Below are 24,208 nucleotides of genomic sequence, written 5' to 3' on the forward strand. Positions count from 1 at the left end.
AGAGTATTGGAACTCTTGTAATTCCATAATCCACTTTGAAATCCTAGTACCAAGGTTCATTTGAAATGACACCCGAGGAAACAATTTTTTGTAGTGAGAATTAGAAAAGGTTTTGGTAGCAGGTAGGATCTAGATTTTCCCACCACAACATAAGCATCATGAATTATGCTTCTGTGTAACCTCTCTTCAAGGAATTCATGACCCTACTAGAAACGTAGATGGGTCGTATCCTGGTACTGTGGGGATCTTGTTGTAACAAAACATCACCAATTGTTTCCTTCCCAACATTACAACTAACAAAGAATGTGTACTCTCAACAAGGAGGTACGGGTGTTGTTAACTCTGACAAAATGACTTTAATGCTACAAAAGTACTCCTCAAGCTCATCAAACTTTGAAAATTATACTTGTTGTGTCATTTTTCCCAAGGGATGAAGCAACTCCGAAGGTAAGTGAGTGAAGGGTGACATATACTTCAACTTTGGAATGAATGAGATGACCCATTGAGATTTATGGGAGATGGTAGCTCAATAAGAGGCTTTTATTTTGAAGGATCTATATGAATGCCTTTATAAGAAACCTTATGACCAATCAAGGTCACCTCGTCCTCACCTATATGGCATTTGTCAGGATTGTGTTGACCTCCCATGTCGTACAATTTCTTCAAACCTACTTCTATCCTCTGTAGGTGAAATTATTTTGAACTATAAATGAAAAAGTCATTAATAAAAACCGTAGTAAACTTTCCTAAAATTTCTTGAAACACCATGTTCATTAAGCATTGGAAAGCTATTGGAGCATTTTTCAAGCCAAATGGCATGACTCTAAAAGCATAACAACCCCAAGGAGTGATGAAGGTTGTTTTCAATTGATCCTCTAATGTGGCACCTATTTAAAAGTAACCCGAGTAGCCATCACACACAATGTGCTTCTTATGACTAGCTACCTCATGTAGTATCTCATCCTAAAATGGGAGAGGAAAGTCAACTCACTTGGTTGCCTCATTGAGTGGCCTATAGTCCACACAAAGCTTCCACTTTCCATTATTTTTAGGAGTGAACACAACTGGGGAGACCTACTCTGAATTTTCCACTGGATAAATGAAACCTGCTGCTAAAAGCTTTCTTACCTCCTTGAGGAAAACCTGCTCCTTGATGACTCCTAGTCTTTGTAGCTTTTGAGCCTTAGGTGTGTCTTGTGGATTTAAATCGATCTTGTGTTGAAAAACTTTAAATCGATCCACACATGTCTGTGTAGTCATTAGCAAAAATCCTAGGAAACTTTCTCAGCACACATTTGTACTGCTCTCTTTGGTCCTTTGTAAGTGTAGACATCATATCTTCTAACATTCCTTCATCTTCCGCATCTTGGTTCTCTTCTGGACCTAGACCTCTTCCGCGTTTTGACAAGAGGTCTCTTGGTTGCTTGGCTTAAACCTTACCCCCATGACTTTGATGGAAGACTCCTCTTCAACAATGCTTCTACTACTTTCTTCCTTCGAGGTGCTATCAATCCAATCTTCCTCTATCTCATTTTGAGATGATTCTTCCTGGATCTCCTTCATGTGAAAGATAATCTTCTTAGGATTTTCATGCTTGCAAATCAATTTTCTGCTCTCACAATCCTGCAAATCTCGCATTTTCATTAGCCATGGTTTTCGTAGGAGACATGGATAACCATTTCCTTTGGTAGAAATAACATAAAAATCAATAGCCTTATGAATGAAAAAGGCGTCCACAAAATTATTTTTATAGATTTCTAAGCACCTATTTCCACTAGTGTTTGTCATCTTGACTTTGATTTCAGGTGTCTCATGGATTTGTATGCCTAGTCTTTGCATGCGGTCCTCTGTCATAATGCAAATTTGTGCACCTCTATCCTAGGAGACCTTTCCTAACCAACCTTCCTTTGATGTAACAATCTAGCACATATGTAATATATCCATTCATTTCATCTTGTGCAATCTTCACAGCAAGCACATTCGCTTTTACCTTCTCCCTAGTGCTAACATCCTTCGTTAGCTCCCTCCTAACTTGTGGACACAATGCAAGAAATTGAGGCTGTCATAAAATATAATATCTAACTAGTCCACATGATTTTCTCATATTAAACTTATCATTTAATGTGGGAGAATAAACAGGAACAAGGGTAAGAATATAGACATATGCTTATGGATCTATTTCAAAACGGGGCCAAGGTTAAAGGGGTCCAAATGAGAGATGGTCTGTCAAAGACCAATGCTACCTAATGGAGCTTACAGAACTTAATTTTAGCTTGATTAAAGGCCTCCAAACGTTATTGCTAGATATTCCTTTGACCTTAGGCAAGCTAGGTCTGACCTTGAGGTGGGAATCCTACCCAAGCATGAGGTGCTTGTCGGATTGCTAACTAAAGTGCTTAAAGTGTTTGTGGGAATCTTGCCCAAGCTTGAGGTGCTTCTCATTCTTAAATGACTAAGGTTCTTGAAGTCTTCAATTTAAACATAAAATCTCAAGAGGCATAAACAGTTTCCATGTTTATTTGACTAGGTGCTTGAAGTGTTCAATTCAACCATGATATCTTAAGAAACATAAAAGACACATGTCCAAATGATCCTCCACATGTGGCCCTCAAGATGTGCTTGAATCCTATTGGATAGGATTTAAAGAGGTCCAATGAGAATTCAGATACATAAAAATAAATGATTCAGCTCTTTGTCTCAAAGAGGAAAAAGAGGACACATGTCCAAATGAAATAATTATATAATACAAAAAAAACAAATACCAAATGAAGATTCTCGATGGATGCAAGGAATACAGCTTAAGGATCATGTGAACCTTTTCAATGCTTACAATGCTGCACTAGAGTAATCGAATGTAATGCTTTCTAAATGAACAATTTTTTTGTCTTATAAGACTAATCCTCTTTTGTGGACAAATATGAATAGTATGCATGCTTAGAATAATTTTTGTGATGATGATGTCACTCAAACACCAAGTAGAATTTGTCACTCTACATTGGGAGTATGATATGGACTAAAGAGCAGACATGCTTCTGGCATCTACGTCTCCCAAGCACCAAATAGACTAGTCATTTATTTTGGAATGATGTCACGGGGTGGAAAGGGATCCTCTACATGCTAAGAAACATAGACTAATGACTAAGACTTTATCTCTTCTACCTCATAGTCGAGGACGACTATGATTTCAAGAAAGAGGTAATGTCATAAAATCTAATATCTAACCAACCAAATGATTTTCTCATATTAAACAGATAATTTTATGTGGGATAATATACAACAACAAGGGTTAGAATATAGACATGTGTGTCATGCCAAGGGTAGGACTATAGGAGGGCACGCCCCTTGCCAAGGGCGGATGGATACACATGGGGTACACGGGCTATATATATCTAAGAGCCAAAGGGCCAAGGGCCTATATATAGGTATGGTTGGGTGGTTATTGGAATTTCTATCTCCCTATGCCCTTTCACTAGTATCAGAGCCAGGGAGGAGGGGAGCAGAGAGGAGGGGAAGAAGCAAGATCTCTCTCTCTCTCTCTCTCTCTCTCTCTCTCTCTCTCTCTCTCTCTTTCTCTCGCACGATTTTCCTTGGCATGGATCTTTGTTCTTGCTTGGGATTGATTTTCAAGGTTCCACGAAAGCAAAAGGGCATGGTATCTCATCTTGCACGAAGGCATGCAAAGCCATGCAAAAGGCCGGAAGGTCGTGGTCGAGAACCATGGGCAATAGCGCTTGACAAGCGGGGAAAGACTACTGGCCGAGGAGTCCCGTGTGTAAGGCCACTTATGGCGGGCATTTTGGGACTTCATCTTCATCATCTATAGACGAGCATTACATTTTGCATGCAGTTCCTACGCAGGATGTGCATACATTTTTAATTTACTTCCTAACTCATGCACGAAGTCAAACACGGATTGTGACGGCCTTTAGGCCCGCACACACTCGTGGTGCAAAAGGAACATGCTGACAATGGTAGGGTAGGCAATTGAGCATTTACCACATGTTAACTCTATGCATGGCATGGTGATCATCCATCATCATGGCCATGCATGGAGGACGCTTTTAAGACCCTTCTACCTGTAGCAACGACCATGAACATATAAGGTTTGAGTTTTCCTATTCTTGTGGTTTTCATAGCTTTATGTATCAGCTAGTCCTGCAAGCTCATATAATTAGGTTGCTCACCATCATGGTATCCAGAGAGCTTACCTACAACTCAACTATGACCACGGTCAATACATTATGTTCACTTCAGTTGGGCATTATCGTACTTTGGTCGAGGGAGCAAGGCTCAAATAGAGACACGACAGAGGTAATCAGCAAGGCCGATTATTGGTTTAATTCTAATAAGTCGGCCACAAAAACTGGTTAATATGGTACATTCCAACTATATGGTACCTACCAGTAATATTGGGAAACACAGGAAATTCTACAATGCCAACTATGTTGCTTTAATCAAGTGTAGCTTGTCAATAGGTGACACTTGATAGCTCAGTTCTATATGCTATCTCCATCAATACTGGGCAATGTCATGATTCTCAATACAGTGCACGATTCGGCAAGGCCGATTCTCTATGAACTTTTGACACGCTCGATGTTCTCTAGGTGGACATATGTGTGTCACAACGTGTACCTATTTGCTATGAGCATTCAATATCAGTTTTGTCTCATCTTATTAATAGACTTCTCGGGAGGAAGGCTTTCCCTTATGACATACGACATATAAGTTTTTGATGTTTGGAATTTTCTATCAACATATACACTTCGGAGTCTTTGCATGTTCTCTCAATAGACATCGTATTAAACCAAGCCAAGAAGGCATGTACAGGACATCCACCACCTCTCAAGTTATTTGCATATATGGCTATGAGCAAGATTCAAGCGTAGTACAAGACACTTTCCCACACATGGACGACAAGGTTAGTCAACTTCAAGTTATGGATTTTTATGTTTTACTTTTCATTTTGGAAAAAATCTCTCTGCTGTGCCAAGCAAAGTGCTTGGGCAAACTCCATAAGAAGCCATTGTACAAAACACAGTGCCTTGCTTGTCTTCATGAGAAGCATGGATTCTCTTATGTGCCCAATTGACTACTACTAGCTCACATCTTTGTCCCTATATGGACATAATCTCACAGTCGACACTACGGTGCACTGTGATGTATCCATTCTAGCGTAACCTATGCATGGCATACTAGTACGATGGCCATACAACACCCATTGTTGCATACGTTTCCGCTATAGCAGTAGTTGCTCTGACACGGACGAGCTAAGCTATTGATGTTTGAAAATATTTTGTTTTTAAGTTTATTCACAGGTAATGTGCCATACATATGCACCCCACGATCACATATATGGTAAGTGTGTCAAGATGTGATTTATAGCACTTCTCTCTACAAGGGCGTGGTACAAGTATACAGTTGGCCGCTTATAGGATAAGCTAAGCCCTTCTCTACAAGGGTGTGTACTTGTATGCTTATAGGCTAGCCTACGCCAAAGACATGTTCTGCACGGGATCATATGCATGCGACATACAAAACATTTGCATAAGGGATTTCCCTCAGCCCAGCATTCTCTCTCTCTCTCTCTCTCTCTCTCTCTCTCTCTCTCTTTCTCTCTCTCTCTCTTCCAAACTTCTATGCGGGAAAGGTAAACTAGGCATGATTTTATGGAAATATTTTATGCCTTTCTTGAAATATTTCTATGACAATACAGTAACAGGAAGGGTTGTGAGCCAAGAAGAAGGGCTACAAGCCAAGAGGAAGGGCTACAAGCCATCTATTTCCACCTATTTTGGAATGGATAAGAGCCATCTTTTGTAAATGGACAAGCAAGGGTCTTGTCATTAGTGATTTTTTGGACATTATTTTTCCATTCCACACTTTAAATGTGCATGTCACATCAAGTTTTTGAACGTCTTAAACTCGTACAGGCTTATCTCTACCATGGTGTAAGGATGACGCCAGCATTTTAGACCATACGATTGCACACAAAAACCCCACATTATGGATTTTTGGATGTGAAAAAGATCTAGTTGAGCATACAACTCCAATTTCAGTAGAGCTCCTATTAGCACTAAGCGTGCTTATATGAGTATAATTTGGGGCAAGACCCAGCACTTGATCACTAAATTACTTAGTAAGCTTTTATGGTCGATTCTTGGGACCTTCACACTTGCACTTTCAAGGAAAGAATTCCACAAACTACCAACAGGTAGTGGAAATATTTCAATTTCCAAAGTATTAAAATGCCACGGGCAAACCAACGGGGGTCAAGAATAAGGCCAAGGGCTGCTACTCGTTGAGCAATTTTCATGCAACATTTATCCAAGGGGTTTGACAATGTTGTTTTAACCAAGGGGTCTGGATTGCAAAGGCAACACCCAAGGTTATGTGTGCAATACTAGTTGCATTTCACTAATTTTCAATAGTGTTCCTAGGACTATAGGCAAGAAGTTTGGCTATCAGCCTTTCACTACGCATATGTGAACACCATGTTCACCCTGCAGGTACTCATCTGATTTGGTTTTATGTTTCTTTGTTTTCTTTTCCAAATAGGATGCATAAAATTCTATGTTTTCATCCATTTTTACTCTTCAGCAAGATGACAAGGTCACATAAAAGCCAAGACTTTTGGACCGTTGTGTCCAAAATATGGTTTTTGCATTACACAGTTTTGAACCTGCTTGTAAGTTTTTACTTGACACATGTTGTCACATGGGATGCAACATGGTCTAGGAACTCAAGGAGTTTGGTTTTGCCAGTGTGGAGCAAGGCTACTGAGGGTCCCTCTCACTCATGTAATAGAGTTTTTACAATTACCTCGATGCACAAGTACATTTTGGACATGAAGGATGTTCTTTTTTCAAAACATTCTTACATGACACATATTACACATGTGGAGAATATGAGTCTCTGGGAGTAGCACTGGGGCCCCCTATTTTGAGTATGTATCATGAAAAGTCCCTAGGTGCTAGTCAAATCTATTTTCTAGACCATTTTCAGCACGACGTATCAGGAGAAATTTCGGTGGCTTGAAATTGTCTAATACTTAGAATGACTTGTTTAGGTACAAGTACTACTAAACAACATTACATATGGTTGTTTATATATAAAGCAAGGCTCTAAGTTGTTAATGAAAAAGTTTCATTGTTTATCCCTAGAAGCGATTAATGTTTCACCTTCTATTATGGTTGAAACATTTCAGCAAGGCTTGAAAATGCTTACAACTAAAAGTATTTAGTTTCTTTTTAGAACTATTTACATTCATCTTTACTGGGTGCTAGGCACATCACATTCGCCATAAGTATTGGTAAGGAGGATCATGGATATCCAGGTTCGGATCTGGTTTTTGCTAAATGCATGCACACAATGTGTTATGGGCCCTAGTGTGTAGCAAAAGCTGATTTGGAACAGCATGCGTATTCATCAAGTTGTTGCTTATGAATCATTTTTCACTCTATGTGTAGTTCCTCTATAAGATTACTTTTGGGTCTACCAATCACCAATAGAGGTCATAGCTCGGTTTGGGTGCTTGTGGATTTTTCAAGTTAACCACGATGGTTATTCTCGACATTGTTGATTCCCAGTCATATGGGAAGTTTGTCTGAAAACCGTGGGGGAAACACACCTCAGTACTTTTAGTTATCCAAGGGGATTGGCAAATTACAAAGTGTAATCTTGGGCTAAAGGATATGAAAAGTGCATACATTAGCACCAAGAAATCCAACTAATAAGCATTTATTGATCTACTTGGAGTTTGCTTACCATCAGATAAAGCATGTTTGCAACTAGGTTTAGTCTCTTCATGTTTAAATCAGGCTCTCAACCTTGAACTCTAGTTATGGTGGGGTTGTTTACTGATGAAATTTGAGAGAAAGTCAAGGACTTCCACTTGGCTGATGAAAAGTGGTACTCTTTCAGGTACATCTTTGTTGTGATAACGGATTTAAGCATTCTCATGTGCATTCTAAATGGAGTCTACACACTAGATGTTTCCAAAAGGACAACAATGTGAAAAATCACGCTGTTTTTCTTCATTTCATTGAACCTCCTATAGTACCGTGTTTTGGTCAAACAAACAGTTGCATCCATGAAGGATACCACTCTTGAAAACATTAGTGTTCTTGTGAAGATCCTACCACTTTTGTTTTCGCATACGAAAACGCTTCTCCAAGTGGGGGATTATATCATGCCAAGGGTAGGACTATAGGAGGGCACGGCCGTGGCGAAGGGACGATGGATGCACATGCGGTACAGGGCTATATATAGATAAGATCCAGAGGGCCAAGGGCCTATATATAGGTATGGTTGGATGGTTATTGGCATGTCTATCTCCCTATGACCTTTCAATGTGCGTATGGATATGTCTCAACATGGGGCCAAGGTTAAAGGGGTTCAAATGAGAGATGGTCTGTTAAAGAGCAATGCTACCTAGTGGAGCTTAAAGACCTTAGGGTTAGATTCCTTTGAGCTTAGGGAATCTAGGACTAACCTTGAGTTGGAAACCCTACCCAAGCATGAGGTGCTTGTCAACTTGCTAACTAAAGTTCTTAAAGTGTTTGTGGGAACCTTCCCCAAGCTTGAGGTATTTTCATGCTTAAATGACTAACGTTATTGAAGTTTTCAATTCAAACATAAGACATAAACGGTTTCCATGCTTAATTGATTAGGTGCTTGAAATGTTCAATTCAAACATGATATCTAAAGAAGCATAAAAGGGGTCCAATAAGAATTTAGATGCATAAAAATAAATAGCTAAGTTCTTTCTCTCAAAGAGAAAAAAGAGAACACATGTCCAAATGAAATAATTAAATAATACAAGAGAGAGAGAGAGATGGAGAAAGAGAGAGAAAGGGGAGGGGACCAAGCATGAGAGGGGGGTATACTCTCCCACACACAAAAACACACAGATTCTCTCATTGTGTGAAGTGCAAAGTGCAAGAGCTTCATATTCTTCTCCAAGATTGTTGAGAAGTGGAGAGCCTAAACCAACACTCTTGGCTATGGAATGCAAATCGAACCAAGATCCATTCTTCAATACTTAAGCTTTCCATTTTCTTCATCTTCATTACTATTCTATTATGCCATGCTAAGCAAGAAGAGTGATGATAAGTGAGGAATTGTATGAACCTCTCCTTCTTTAGGAACTCTACACCATCACCAAGGTTAGCAACATTTCTCACATAGATAGCCCAAAAACGTGGAAACTCTTGATATACATGTTGTAGTCATCTAAGTCTTTTTGCTTATGAGAAATGATGTCTTTCCATATACTTTGAGTGTTTTTAGGGACAAAGAAGTTTCACTCAAAATAATCATCAACATCCTTATAGTTTCCCTTAACTTCCTAAGATAGAGAGTCAAACCACGTGCTAGAATCTTTTCTCAAGATCACATCAAACATTTCCAAGCATTCCTCATATCCTATCATCCTTTTTATGTGGCAAGCCATTCTAAAATTTACTAAAAATAACTTGGCATCCTAGCCAGGCTCTCTGAAGAAGAGGGGATATCCTTACATTTGGTGGCGGGCCTCCATTGAATCAATTTCAAAGTGACAAAACATTTTTGTCTTTTCTTCTTAAAAAATTTTACACAATAATTTTTCTAAATTTCAATCTATTCTATAAAAAAATAAAAATATGCACATCAAATGATCTATGATAGTCAACAAGAGGTAAGATGACAGGGTTTTGTGAGGCAATAATTTTTCCTACTCTTCGGGCACCAAACATGAACACCATACGTTGGTGAAAATGGATCTTTTTACTAATTGCAATGTTTATTCTAATGTGTGGAGTGAAAGGAAAGGAGAAAACCTCTATTCTTGGGTCATTATCCATGGTCTATGCATGACCTAATTCTTAAAACAAAACAAAATATAGATGTCCAAACTAATGTCGTACCTAATGAGAGGTAAAGTAAAAGAATTGAAGAGTTTATCTCGGCCAACTTAAGAGGGCCCAAAATTCTACAGACTACGAGTTGAAATTATAATTTAGTGCTTATAATGATATGCACCTTTCACCTTGCAATGGGAACAAATGGGTCATACAAGTTTTTGTGATTCATGCAACCTACTTAATTATGCTAAAAGCTAAGCATTCATTCAATATGCAACAACAGACATCAAGCCCTCCTTAGTGAGGACACCAAAATTGAGACAGACTCGGGCAACGAGTAGTAAGAGAGGTAACCTCTAAACACCCCTTAAGTCTCTTGTGCATGGTAAACATTACTAGCACACATGCACTATCTTAGAGTGGTAAACATTAGTGAATGGTAAACATTACTAGCACACATGCACTATCTTAGAGTGTGGAAAACATCCCACCACCCACAAAACCCTCTTACAATGAACAAGAAACTTGGCAATCAAAACACACTAAACACTTTCTCAGACATGATCAAATGATGGAACTTATAAGACACGAGTCACCTTGCATTCACCAAACCACGTGACATCAATGAAAGAACGAAGATTCTAGAACCAAGACACACCTTTGAAGCACCAAACCTCAATTGTTGAAAACAAAAGAGCATTACAATAGCTATTGTGAGATTTTAGAACTCACACTCTCTCATTTGATATGTGTGCCACCAAATATTCTCTCACAAAAAGTGTGAGGCTCACAAAGAGTTCCTACACCTAAGTCTCTCTTAACACCTATAGTGTTAGGTTATATGTGAGATCTGGGGATGATTTACAAGAACGAGAGGGGCATATTTATAGGTTGGAGACCCCTCAATAAGGTTATTGATAACCTTATTTGGAATCTAGTCAAATCAAGATTAGGATTTTTTTTGAATATCAAAACATTGTGGGCCTTCTTTGTCTACTTGAGTCATGGATGTGGGCTCAAGGAAAGCATTATTGGTGGTAGACAACGTGAATTAGAGTGTTACGAAAGGAAGAGAGAGAGTTTTACTATGAACATGTTTTGTTGAGGCGAGTTGCCTTTTGTGGTTAGGTCAATGGATATTTTGTGTTTGTAGGTTGGTGGTTAGTGTTAGTAATCACTAAAAGTTAATGATATACTTGCAATGGGCAGAATGAGATGAATAGTTGTAATGAAGATGGGTGAATTAAGTAAGGGAATACTTGTGATGGTGAAAGCTTTGAAGAAGTTTTGAACTTACTTTTGTATGTTCTCAAAAATGAATGGTGATCTTCTTCTTGTCGTTCTCTTCTTATGTTGTCGTCGCCAAGGTTGAATCACCACGATGAAAATGCCAATGTTGGTTGATGGAGATTCCAATTAGAAAATATTAATCATGGTTTTACATAGGCATGTATTTCATGTATTTAGAGAGATGTAAGAAAGAATTCTAATTTAGAGGTACTAGAGAGATGCATAGAGATAATGCAGTAGAGTTCATATGAGAGCTATGGAGGTGAGAATGGAGGTTAATGGTGAAGGGAATTAGAGAAATCATGGAAGGTTCATTTTTGAGGGAGGGATGGAGATAAATGCGTGTGTGTGTGTGTGTGTGTGTGTAAGTGTGAAGAAAAGTGAGAGAAGACTAGGGTAACTTGTGATAAAAAATGGGCAGACTAGGGTCAATTGAAAAAAACTTATCTCACTGATGGAGACTCCAAAAAATATGAAATATTTTGAGGTGATTATTCAACTTGTAAGATAAAGTTTTCATTTTGATAACTTTCTCAGATTAGGGTGGAGGTGGGTGCCACCAATCCCACCAAAATGCCCGTTTTCCTCCTACAAAAATCTTCAGTGCCCCCCCTTTTGTTGAATTTTCATAATCCTCCAAGAGTGAGCCCCTTCTTGCATGAGAGAATGACCTGATCGATTCTTAACTAGTTGAAAATATGCATGGATCAGGATTATTCATAAATATGATATATGGATATGATGGGAAAAAACTCGTTAGTATATAAACAATTCATGGAATCTGGAATAGTCCTAGCTGTATATAAATATAAAATGAGAAAACATATATATGAAAATATAGCGAATCAAATGAGGGGGCCTTCATTTAAGTTTTATTGATTTAGGGCTATTTACAAGAAACAAGGAAGAATGCATGTGGAAAATTGGTAATTTACTGAAAGGGAATGACTAGGTGAAAGGTATTTTTTGTGAATTTTTTCTTGAAGTTGGTTGACGCCAAAATTTAGAGAGGCTTGGATTAATTTTTTTATATTTGAAATAAAGACTATGAAAAAACGGTAAGAAATAATGTTGTACAGGCAAGTCAATGTACATAACATACTTAGGTAAATAACACACCTCTAAGTGAAATTGTATTTAAATAAATATCAAAATGAATATAATTAAAAAACCCTACATTAAGGCCCTATATACAATAAAATATTTACACATAAATGGACCATAACATATATTTGTTTATTTGTTTGGCTTAATTAGTGCAATCACTAGATAGTTGAGGGTTTTCTAAGGAGATATAGGGAAAGTCCAGTAACTCACATACACCTATGTATAATGAAAATGTGAGGATAAGCATAGTGTTTGAGTGATTTTGATAGGGTGAGGTAGCTCACTATGGAAATTCTAGATAGCTAGAAAATGGCTATCGCTAGTATAGGAGATGCTTGCAATAGATTATGGAGCGACTATGCTTGCAATAATGTTTTCATAGACTATGTTTGCCACTCCCAAACACTGGAGGTCACCTTTCCTTCAAATAGGTAGAAATCCTTGTGCGCGTTGGCTATTGTAGCATTTCACAATTCTATGTGTGTAAGAGTACCCCACATCAGCCACACATACCTCTTGGATCTCTCATATCATTGCAGCATTTTAAAATTCTATATGTGTAAGAGCACCCCACCTTAGCCACAGTGACCTCATGGATCTCTCATACCATTGTTAGGTGCTTGAGGCAAGAGCACACACACACACGCACACACACGGAGCAAAGCTCTTTACATATAGAATGACTAAACCTAAACAAATATATTATATCTATCTAGCACAAATGGAAGCTCCCATGGGACACATGGGGCTTCAAACCCAACACAAATCTCTTGTGAGATCCTACTTTTAGTGAACACATAGTGCATGACTTCTGGGAGAATCTTGTTTTCAACTAGCATGCAAGTCAACATAGATCCTTATTAAGTCAAAGTTTTCTTGTGATTTGAAGATAATTAATATCTTTGTAGGTTAAGATGAAAATTTTTTATTGTGTTTATCCAAAACTTAGGTTTTAGAAATTTGTTTTCAAGAATTAGAAATGCTTAGGTAGTCAAATGTTGCCAAGAATTAAATTTTATATATAATGTAATTAAGTGGACGATTCAGATTAGATGAGAATTGTCAAATAAAAAATTTTCATGTAGTAAAGATTTCTTGAAATGCCTGTTTACCTTGGTTTTGTTAACTTTTTTTTTTTGAAAAATTGGGTCTCAGGTTTATTGTTGGATGGTTTTTTGGTATTCCATGGATTGTTGGAGCATTCATGTTATTATGTTCTCATCATCCAAGCGAAAGACCTGGTCTCATTGCATGTGCTATAGCTGTAAGTTTCTAGTTTAACCTTGTTTCCATTTACAAATAAGTAATAAAATAACAATATGAAATGGTATTATCAAAACAAAAGGACACAAATGAATTCTCTCTCTCTCTCACACACACACACACACACACACAGTATTATCAATTGTTTGATGATATTTAAGTGTGAATTTAAGTGATTGTGTTAGAGTTTTTTTGCACCATAGTGTAGTGGGGGAACTAGAAGTGAAGTGTTAATCATTTTTCAAAAATGAGAAAGCAAGACACCATTATAGAATGGGAGAGATAACCCCACTCGAATGCTAAAAAAGGGGGGTATTAAGGTAAGTCTCCATTCAAGGAAAGCTCTCTGTGTTTCTAGAAAAGGTAGACCAATGGAAAAGATAATTATTGCACACATGTTCTCATTCATTCAAGATGGAAAATTTTTCTCTTGTGTGTGTGACCCTATGCTAAAAAACTACCCCCCCTCATCCTATTACCCTTTAGTGCAACCCACAATTACTATGCTTGTGTTTTTACAAAACAGTATCTGTGATCATAGAGACACAAGCACGCTTGTGAATGCACATGCGCGTGCACATACACACATACACACACACACACACACACCCTTGTAATACGTTTAGATATGCGTGAGCTAGTATACATGACTCTATCTGCTAAGTTTTACAACAAGAATGCATATGCTCTTATGTATCATGAAACTCATTTTTTAAATTCTTAAATGAATAAATTTATATTTGAACATATGGATCTCTCTCTCTCTCTCTCTCTCTCTCTCTTTTTGTGAGTTCAACTTTTCTTGTTGGATATATCTTTAAGGTCTCCTGGGATAGTTTCATACCACATAATTACAATTCTCTTCTTATTATTTCTCTTTCTCTCAGTGTCACACAGACAGTGTGGATTCTTCAAGAATTGCAAAATTGCTTATTTTGATCATTTTGAAGATTTGAGAGTCATTTATCAACTCCAAAAACCACAATTTGATACTAGTGTGTGACCCACATATTGCTAGAAACCCATGGCCAGTGGGTCACACACACACACACATTTGTAGGGGTGTGTGTGTGTGTGTGTGTGTGTGCATGCATTCAAGCAAGGATGTTAGATTTTATTCCGTATAGTCCCTCCACAAAGATGGAAATTCTCTCTCTCTCTCTCTCTCTCTCTGTCTCATCCACACACACACACACACACACACACACAATTTTGAGTTTAAGACTTTTTGGTGAATCTTTCAAATCTTCCTTACAAAATAAAACGAGGAAAAAGATTCACAGTACCATGTTTCTCAAGTGGATGGAGGAATATTTGAAATCTATATGACACCGTTGAAGCACCAAACATCAATTTAATTGATGATGAAAGAACATTTACAATAGTGATCTTGAGATGTGGAACTCAATCTCTCTCACTTGTAATGTGTAACATGAAAAACTTTAGTGCACCAATGTGTGAAACTCACAACATGGTGCTTTGTGATAGATGATTTGTGAGGAAGGATAAGGGCCTGCTTAGAGGTTGGAAATTGATCATTAAATTATTGATAATCCTTTTTATGAAACTAGCAAACAAAGATTAGGATTTTTTGAATATTAAAGTATGGTATGCCTCCCTTGTCTGCTTGATTCATGGATGTGGTTTCAAGAGAAGGAACTCCTTATCGACGGTAGATGCCTTCTACAAGGAGATAACTTTCCTTCTTCATGAGAATCCTCTTCTAAGATCTTTGGTGGAAACTCGCTCTCCAAAATATAGCCAACACTGGGAGCCAATGACTCTATTTCCTAGTACATTTATTTCTTGATAGCTACTACCACCATAATAGCTTGCACTTCTTTCTCAACACATGCAACTCCTTGTTGTGCAAGTAAATCAACATCCTCATTTTGATTCCTAGAAATACAATACAATTGCACCTCTTCAAATTGATTAAACAACCTATAGATGACATACACTTTTGTTCTTAGGCTTTCATTTTTGTATGCTCATAACCACTTCTCCATTTGGGTCAGGTAGCACTAGCCCTCCTTTTGGTTCACTATCGAAGTCACCAAAAACCTCCATCAATGAATAAGGTGAATGCATTATGTACGATTTTAGGTGCTAGAATGGGGTATCCTTACTTCAAGCACTTTAACCTCCTTCTCATGTACTTTAAAAGTGAGAATCCCAGCCAACTATGCACGCACACTATCTTCTACTTTGAAAGATTATTGAAACTCTTCAAATATCAACAACCTCTTTGAGATCTCAGTACTAAGATTGATTTGCGATGACACCCAAGAAGAAAAAACTTTTCAGTAAGAATTAAAAAAGATTTTGGTAGTAGGTAGGATCCAAATGTTTTCACAAAAAGCATGAAAGAAATCAGCATGAGTTATGCTTCTATGTAGCCTCTCTCCAAAGCATCCATGACCCTACTATTAAAGTAGATGGATCTCATCTTGGTATTGAGGGTATCTTTTCGTAAAAAGCATCATCAACTATTTTTTATCCACTAAAGAGAATAACACTTTCAACAAGGAGGCATGAATGTTGGTAGTTCTGACAAAACAACTTTGTGTCACAAAAATATTCCTCAAGATCATCTCACCAGGAAAAATAATAGTGACTCCGAGGCTTAGTGAATGAAGTGTGAAATGTAATTCATGTTTTTAATGAATGAGATGACCTCTTTAAGACTCTTAGGGTATGGTAACTTAATAAGAGCCTTTTCCATTGAAGGATCCACCTCAATACCTTTATCGGAAACCATGTGACGAAGCAAGATCACTTCACTCTCACGTGTGTGACAATGGTAGGGATTGAGTTGACCTCCCACGTCATGGAGCTTATTCAAATACTCTACATCATTTAGGTGCAAATATTTTAGAACTAGAAATATATAAATCACCAATGAACATTCTAGTGGACTTTTCAAATAATGCTTGAAACACCATGTTCATGAAGCATTGAAAAGTTGTTGGAGCATTGGTCAACCTAAATGTAATTATTATAAAACCAAAGAAACCCCAAAGGTTTTTTTCAATTGATTATCCAAGGAAATCGTTTTTTGAAAGAATCTTGAGTAGCCATCACACTTAGTGTACTTCTTATGGCAAGGAACCTCATTTAGCATCTCATCATGGAATGGAAGGGAAAAATGACATCGCTTGGTTGGATCGTTGAGGGGGATACAATCAATACATACTCTCCACCTCCCATTATTTCTAGGAGTGAAAAAAATTTAAGAAACCCACTTTTAATTCCTCATTGGATTCGGATAGATAAACCCTGCAACTAGAAGCTTTCTGAGCTCCTTGAGTACTGCTTGTTCCTTGATCACTTGTATAGATTTTGTGCTTTATGTGTGGCCTCATGCTTTAACTTGATCTTGTGTTGAATAGCCTCTACTTCATGCACATATGTGTTGTCTTCATTAACACTAGTTTGGTACCAAAAAGGACACTCTAGTGTCCTTTTTTTGCAAATTTAAATAAAATGGTACATGAAATCTAGAACACATCTCAAGAAATTATTTTGCAAAATTATAAAATTTTATTCAAAGTACTTATAGAAATTATAATCCATCACTTTTGATCGTAACCTTAATAGTAGCTACATTCATAAAGAACCTATGCAAAACAACATTCAATGTTTCACTAAAATTCGTACTCTAGTCTAAGAAAAAAATGAGCAGGGTACATGCAATAATTTGTGGTAACTACTTATATATCTTTTTGATATTTTTACAATTTTCATATGAGAAAAAAAAATCCCTTATGACTAGAATTAAATATAGAAAGTCTTGTGGGTCAAATATGCAGCGTTCACAAATTCAATTAACGATCACAAAAAACATTTAGTTGATCTAAACTTACAATGTCATAGGATGCATATATACTAGATCTATGACCCCATTACATAAGGTGATAATTTTTAATGGTTATGCAAGCCACATTTGGTGATTTATGGCATATCCAAAAAACTGTGCATGTTGTAGTTATGATTTTTTATTCATAAAAAATAAGCCTTAAAATAAAGTCCACTTTTGGATTTTTTGATTCATTTCACTTATTTGTATAAAAACACCTCATATGGAGACAATTGGGAGATCTATATACACACTTTCATTAGTTTTTCATAGCAATGTTTTTTTTGGCAAGAAATTATGCACTACAATTTTTTTAAAATGGGCTTAAATTACAAGATTGCTATGAGTTTGAACCCTTGAAAAATGCTTAGTGGATGGGTATTGACCTATAGATACATTATACACCTTGACCCATAACCTCAGTATGTTAATGAAAGAGCCCTTGAAAGACCAAAAATTTTCTCTTTGTCAGCATTTTCAAGATTTTGGTCTTTTGATTATAACAAAAATCTAATCCATAACTAAGTAATGAAGCTCAAATGCTTGCTATAATAAGTTTTTTCCTATCCATACACCTTGAAATCTATGAAAAATATTATAATATTAATGAGAAGTTATATTCAATTTATGAAAATTTTGTTAAAACTGCACTAAATTTCTATGATTTTTCATCTTAGAACTTATCATTATAATCTTAATTTGGTATTAATTTTGGAAAAAGTAAAAATTGAATATGTTTTTCACCTCATAGTTGACCTAAGATATGAACATGACCTCTTAATGTTTTTTCTAGATTCACCAAATAATTATGACAAGTTGCTAGAAAAACAGGACACTTTAGTGTCTCGGGACATTTGAGTGTCCGATTACAGAACTAGTGTTAAAAAATCCTAGAAAACTTCATTAGCACACAATTGAATCCCTCCCTTTCTTCCCTTGTAAGTGTTTCTCACAACATACCTTCTAGAATCCCTTTATCTTACACACATTGGTCCTCTTGAGCGCCTATCTTGTCCAAGTCTTCACAAGATATTTTCTGGCTGTTTGGCCTTAATATTATTCCTATGACTTTAATGGAATACTTCTGATCTGTAGTGCTACCGCTACAATTTTTGTTGAGGAGCTATACGTCCAATTTTCCTTCATCTCACTTTGGAATGATTCTTGATATAGATCCTGTTTACATTTCTCCTTCATGCTAAACGCAACCTTCTTATAATTTTAATTCCCATGAATCAACTTTTTGCTTTTCCAATCTTGCAAAGATCATATTTTCACTAGTCATGGCCTTCCTATGATAAATGGATAACCATTTCTCGGGGGGCACACTGTGTATAAATTGTGTATATCACGTGCGTTCAAGCACTATTTATAAAAATCCTTATCTATGAATTTTTGACGAATAAAACATATCATTTTCTTATTCAATCTTTTTTTAAAAAAATCAATTCCATTTTATGGTTCCCTTCTGTATGTGAAATTATGATCAAAGGTTAAATTTAATAACACCTTCTATTGCACTCATGTGATAGCCACATATTTATTAAGTGACCCATCGAGAACCATTCCCATTAATATACATAACATAAAGAGAAACCACCTTCTTAATGAAAATTGCCTCCACAAAAACATTTTTGGAAATGTCTAATGGATCTACATACCTAGTATTTGCATGAGGCCCTCGATAATGGTGTTGATTTGTGCACCCCCATACACTTGTCCTTTCCTAATCAGGTTTTCTTGTTTATACAGCATTGAGCTCTCTTGGCTTCTTTGGTCTTCTTCACCTTCTTGCCTTATCCATGGTCACTTTGTGATGTGACTCCTTCTTTCTCCTTCCCATTTACATAGCCACACTTGATGCCATTTGCTTCCATTCTTCTTTGACTTGGTGACTTGGTCACAATTTGGCTCTGGCAAAGCTCGAACTCCTTCCGCTCCTCCATGTGGCTAGGTGATCATTGCATTTCATTTCTATAAAATCATGACTTGTACCTTCCCCTTCATTCTAGATTGAATAGTTCAATATAGCCCTCTTTGGCTTCCCACGAGCCCAAGCAATGTTACATTCTATGCCCAGATTCCCTGAAATTCCAACATTGCATTACACTCCTAGGTCATGGCTCATGTTGTTCTAACTTATTTCCTTGAAAACTTGTGCAAGGTGGATTAACAAGTTGCTCAAATATTCACTCAACTTTTCAATTACCTCGGGCATTTCCTTAGAGGAGGATGTTTTAGTCACACCTCTATGTGTAGAAACCTCTATCGAGAGCTCTCTGTGAGTGCACTTGAGTTTCATATACTTCATGGCAGTCTAAGGCTTGACAACACGAAAGGTGGAACGTGCACCCTCCCATGCATTTACCTTGAGTGTGGAAAATAGACCCTATAAGAGTCTCTCCCTTTTCAAAAATTATGCAACACCCCCAAGGTTAGAAATATTTCTCACCAAGATAGTCCGAAAGATATTGAAACCATTGCTTATAGGTATAGTATTTGTCTAGGTCCTTTTGCATCTAAGCAGCAATATCTTGCGATGGTTTTTCAATGTTTTGTAGGTTGAAAAAGTGAAGTGATCCAAAACAACCTTGTGTAGCTTCTTTCAACTTCCTCAGTTAGAGAAGGAAGCAAAGTACTAGAATCTTTTCTAAGGACTAGCTTAAAATTATTTGAGCATTGTTTATCACCTATCACCTTTTTTATACGAAAAGCCATTTTGAAATGGGATAAAAATATCGTAGCATTCTCACCTTTTTTATACGAAAAGCCATTTTGAAATTGGCCAAAAGTAGCTCAACCATGATCTCCAAAAAGGAGAAGGTATCCTGACATTCTTCCTTGGATTTCCATTGAAACAATTTCAAAACACTTTTTGTTTTTTTCTTTTTTATCTTAGAGAAATCCACACATAATGTTTTGCTAGGTTGCAACTTGTTCTAGAACAAAAGAAAAACAGAAACATCCAATGACTAGGCCACAATGGTATTTTTGTCAGAATGGCCTAGTTATGGGATGTGAACTAGGACGCAAGAATATTTTTGTAACAACCATGAAAAGGCCCAAGAAAATACACAATCAATCTTATGTAAAAACATGTATAAAGTATGTTACGATAGATGTATAGAAGAGAGAGGAATATAGGTCGTAAAATACCTTGTTTGCAACTTACAAATTGATTTTTCTTGTTATAATATTATCAAGGATCTTGCATCAAACTAGTTAGTAAATGTTGAAATGTTCCATCACACACACATTCTCTCTGGCTTGTGGGAAATCTTTCACCACAATATTTGGTTACAATTAAAAAACATTAGGCAATGAAAAAACACTAAAACACATTCACATAACTAGCTCGAGTGGCACAACTTGATATACAAAAGTCATCTTAAATTCACCAATGGATTGTGTGTGGTTTAGCTAAGAAGGTGCAAAACCTTTGGCTGTCTCATCACAAACACTTTATGAAAAAGTTTTAACGTCAAATCACCAACCCTCTTCCTGAAGATAGTGTAAAGACTAAGATGGTTCATGATAGAAAATTCACAAATTATGTTTGTAATCTGCTTGTTTTTTGTAGCTGAGTTTGTGATTAAAGAAACACCAAGTCAAAGCCAATTTTATATGAAAATATCAAATAAAAACACTAAGACTTCAAACACGAAACCTCGACTCTCATGCAAGCATAAATCCCATTCAAAACCCAAGTCTCTTTCAAGGAATCAAGTAGCCTTGCCTCCAATTACATAGTCATATCTGGAAACAATTGAAAGGAATACATGAGATTCCACCTTCACAGAGACAAATTTATGTTTTTGCATAGAATGAAGAAATTCTAAATTGAATCCCTCTCTATATTTTCCACAAAAATACCAACTGATGTGTCAATTGTTGAGCAATTTTTCCTCTTTGGACCAAAACTAGGCCATTTTTAGCTATTTTTTTACCCCAAAAAACACACTTTTTGCAAAAAGTCCCAAACGGAGCCAAAAAAACCTAATTTTTTGGATCACTTGCATAATTACAAAAAGCATATATATGCATAATTTTTCATCAATATTCCATTTTGGGTCACTTTTCTTGCAATTTTAGGACGATGTATGTTATACTATTTTTTATGTATGTTATACTATTTTTTATAGTTTTAACCCCATCAATCTTTGTACGCGAGATGCGTATGCTATGATAAAAATATTGGAATATGTAGATATAAAAACACATAAACAATATATCAAGTGGAAAACATGAAACGTCACCACCTCAAGAGCCACGACTCTCATTGATAGTGACCGGAGTACCCGCTTCAACATATATTACAATATGTACATGATTTCTTTTATTTTTATGCATCAAAACATTTCAAAAGTGAAGTGAATTTTTTTTTCCAGATTGTGAACATAACCACAACATGACATCCACCCCCTCTAAATGTGCACATCCTTCGGTAAGTGCCACAATAGTATTTGTTATGCTTTAAAACTCATGGGTAGACATGATATCTTCACTTTCATCCTCAATTTGTATATAGATAGACCCGTCATCCTCTTCACTATGTTTGCATCAAATGGATCATAATTACCTCTTATTTTAATTAATTTAACCCTTTCTTCTGCAACGGGAATTTTCATTTTTGTCCCATCCAGCTCATGCAAGGTATAAGTTGCACTTTCATGCATATGATTGACAACATAAGGATCAAAAATCTTTTTACAAGATTCCTTATTATAGAGTGTTGGTTTTCAAATCTATTCTCATACACCACCACCCAATAACCTTCTTCAATGGATTTTGGTATGAGCCAATGTCTCTTGTCAAATCGGTCTTTTTTTTTCAACCTTCCTTCCTTTAGTCGACCTTTTGCAAGATCAATGTCTTAGGTCTTCTTTCCAATCTATGTATGTGCAATGAAAGTAGGTTATCTCTACTCATCACATCTTCCCATGGCAAAAACATTAATGTGACAACTACATCTTCACTTGGCATCATAGGTTCTTGACCATACATCAATTGAACTCGCAGATAGCTAGTGACTCAAATATGTGTCGTATGGTCCACCCATGATGAAAATGGAAGTAGCCTTTGCCACTCTTTAAGATTACCTCCACAAACTTTAATTATTGGAGGATGCCCTCTTTCACTCTATCCATTGCCCTCAGGGTTATCAGCATAAGTTAAAGCTAGTGTGATGCCCATTCTAGAGAACAATTCCATTGAACCATGAACATCCAATCATCCTCTATTTTCACTTATTTTTCACACACATCCATAACGACAAATCACATATTCAAGAAGGAATTTAAATATAGCTTCTGTATTCTTTGTCTTCAATGCATGCCCTTCAACTTCATTAGACATTTCCTATCTTGAAAGCACAAAATACCTCATTTTCCAAAGTCCCAAAGGCATCGTGACCAAGCCCACAATCCATTTATAATATATGGCCAATGGATAAGAAAGATTTTGCACATAAAAATGCCAAACATTTGAGTACACTTGGCAGGTTATGTTGCCCATACACCTCGATTTCTTGCCCATAAACATTCATGGAAATCCTTGATAATCTCTTGTTGAGTAGCCTTATTTCACAGTTTCCTCAGTGATCTCTTTGTTTAGGATGCTTCCATAAGTAGCCATCCTTCAAGAAGTATCCATTTGATTTTCTCCTTATTCTCTTAAATTCATGCTTAGTCCAATCATTATGTTTTTTCATGGTACTTAAGTAGTGTCCTATCAAGATACATTCATCCCCATATAATTCCTTTTGAAAAGGATTTTGAGTGAAGATACAAAACATTCATGATTGGAAGTTTCAATTCATACCTTGCCCTAGAAACATATCTACCATTGGATTATCCTTCCCTACAATATGATTGAATTTGGGATTCAAGGACTTTATGTAGGTTATCCACCACAATATTGCAATATCTGGAGTTGAACAATTTGTAATCATTCCAAGGAGAGGCAAACAATCAATTTTTGCAACCACTAATACCCTTAATAAGTGCTCTTTGTCACATCTCAATGTTGTGGTCACTCCCCATGATTCCCTTTTTACCTACACATAGTCTTGTTGGCGAAAAGTTAGAAGCTTGGCCACAAAACTCACCACTTATCATTCTTCTTCATCAACACCTTTCCCTAATGCCCATCATGTCCTTGCAGGACTCTTGTCCATTGTCACTATGGTAGGTCTTTCACATGCATAGTCTAACTTTCTCAAGGTTGGTGATGAGAAAAGTAACTTCTCTAGCTTCCTCATGGCTCTTCTTTCCAGTGGAACTTTTGATTCTTTCTCAACAATCTATAAAAAAAACCTTCTTGAATGAGAGAGAGAGAGAGAGAGTGAGAGAGAGAGAGAGAACTTTTATCATGTATATTTTTGAGGTGAGGTGCATGTTAAAGTTATGTCAATGGATATTTGTATTAGAAGGTTAGTAGCTTGAGAAATACTAAAGTATCCACAAGGTGGATTTCATGACAACTCACTATGGGTTAGTCCTCGAGAGAAACAAGAAACCGATGAATATGTGAAAGCTATGTACAAAAACCTACACAATGTTCTCCCATTTACCCTTGACATGCTTTCCACCTCCACCCACCTAGCCATGTAATCTACAACACTAGAAGGTATACTTTTTCATTTTAGCTCTACATAGGGGACCCATTGCATCAATGCCCCAGTTTTAATAGGATTCATTTGCAATTAATAATTACATTGTACCATGCACCATCCTTTTGTTTCCATTTACCTGGAAATTGTGAAAACTTATACACCAATTTTGGGCATCGACATTCAAGCTTGTCCAAGCATACCCCACAATAAAAATATTCTTCATGATTGGATCTT

Source organism: Adiantum capillus-veneris, chromosome 9 (assembly GCF_014529385.1).
Source record: "Adiantum capillus-veneris isolate H3 chromosome 9, ASM1452938v2, whole genome shotgun sequence".
Taxonomy (NCBI): Eukaryota; Viridiplantae; Streptophyta; class Polypodiopsida; order Polypodiales; family Pteridaceae; genus Adiantum; species Adiantum capillus-veneris.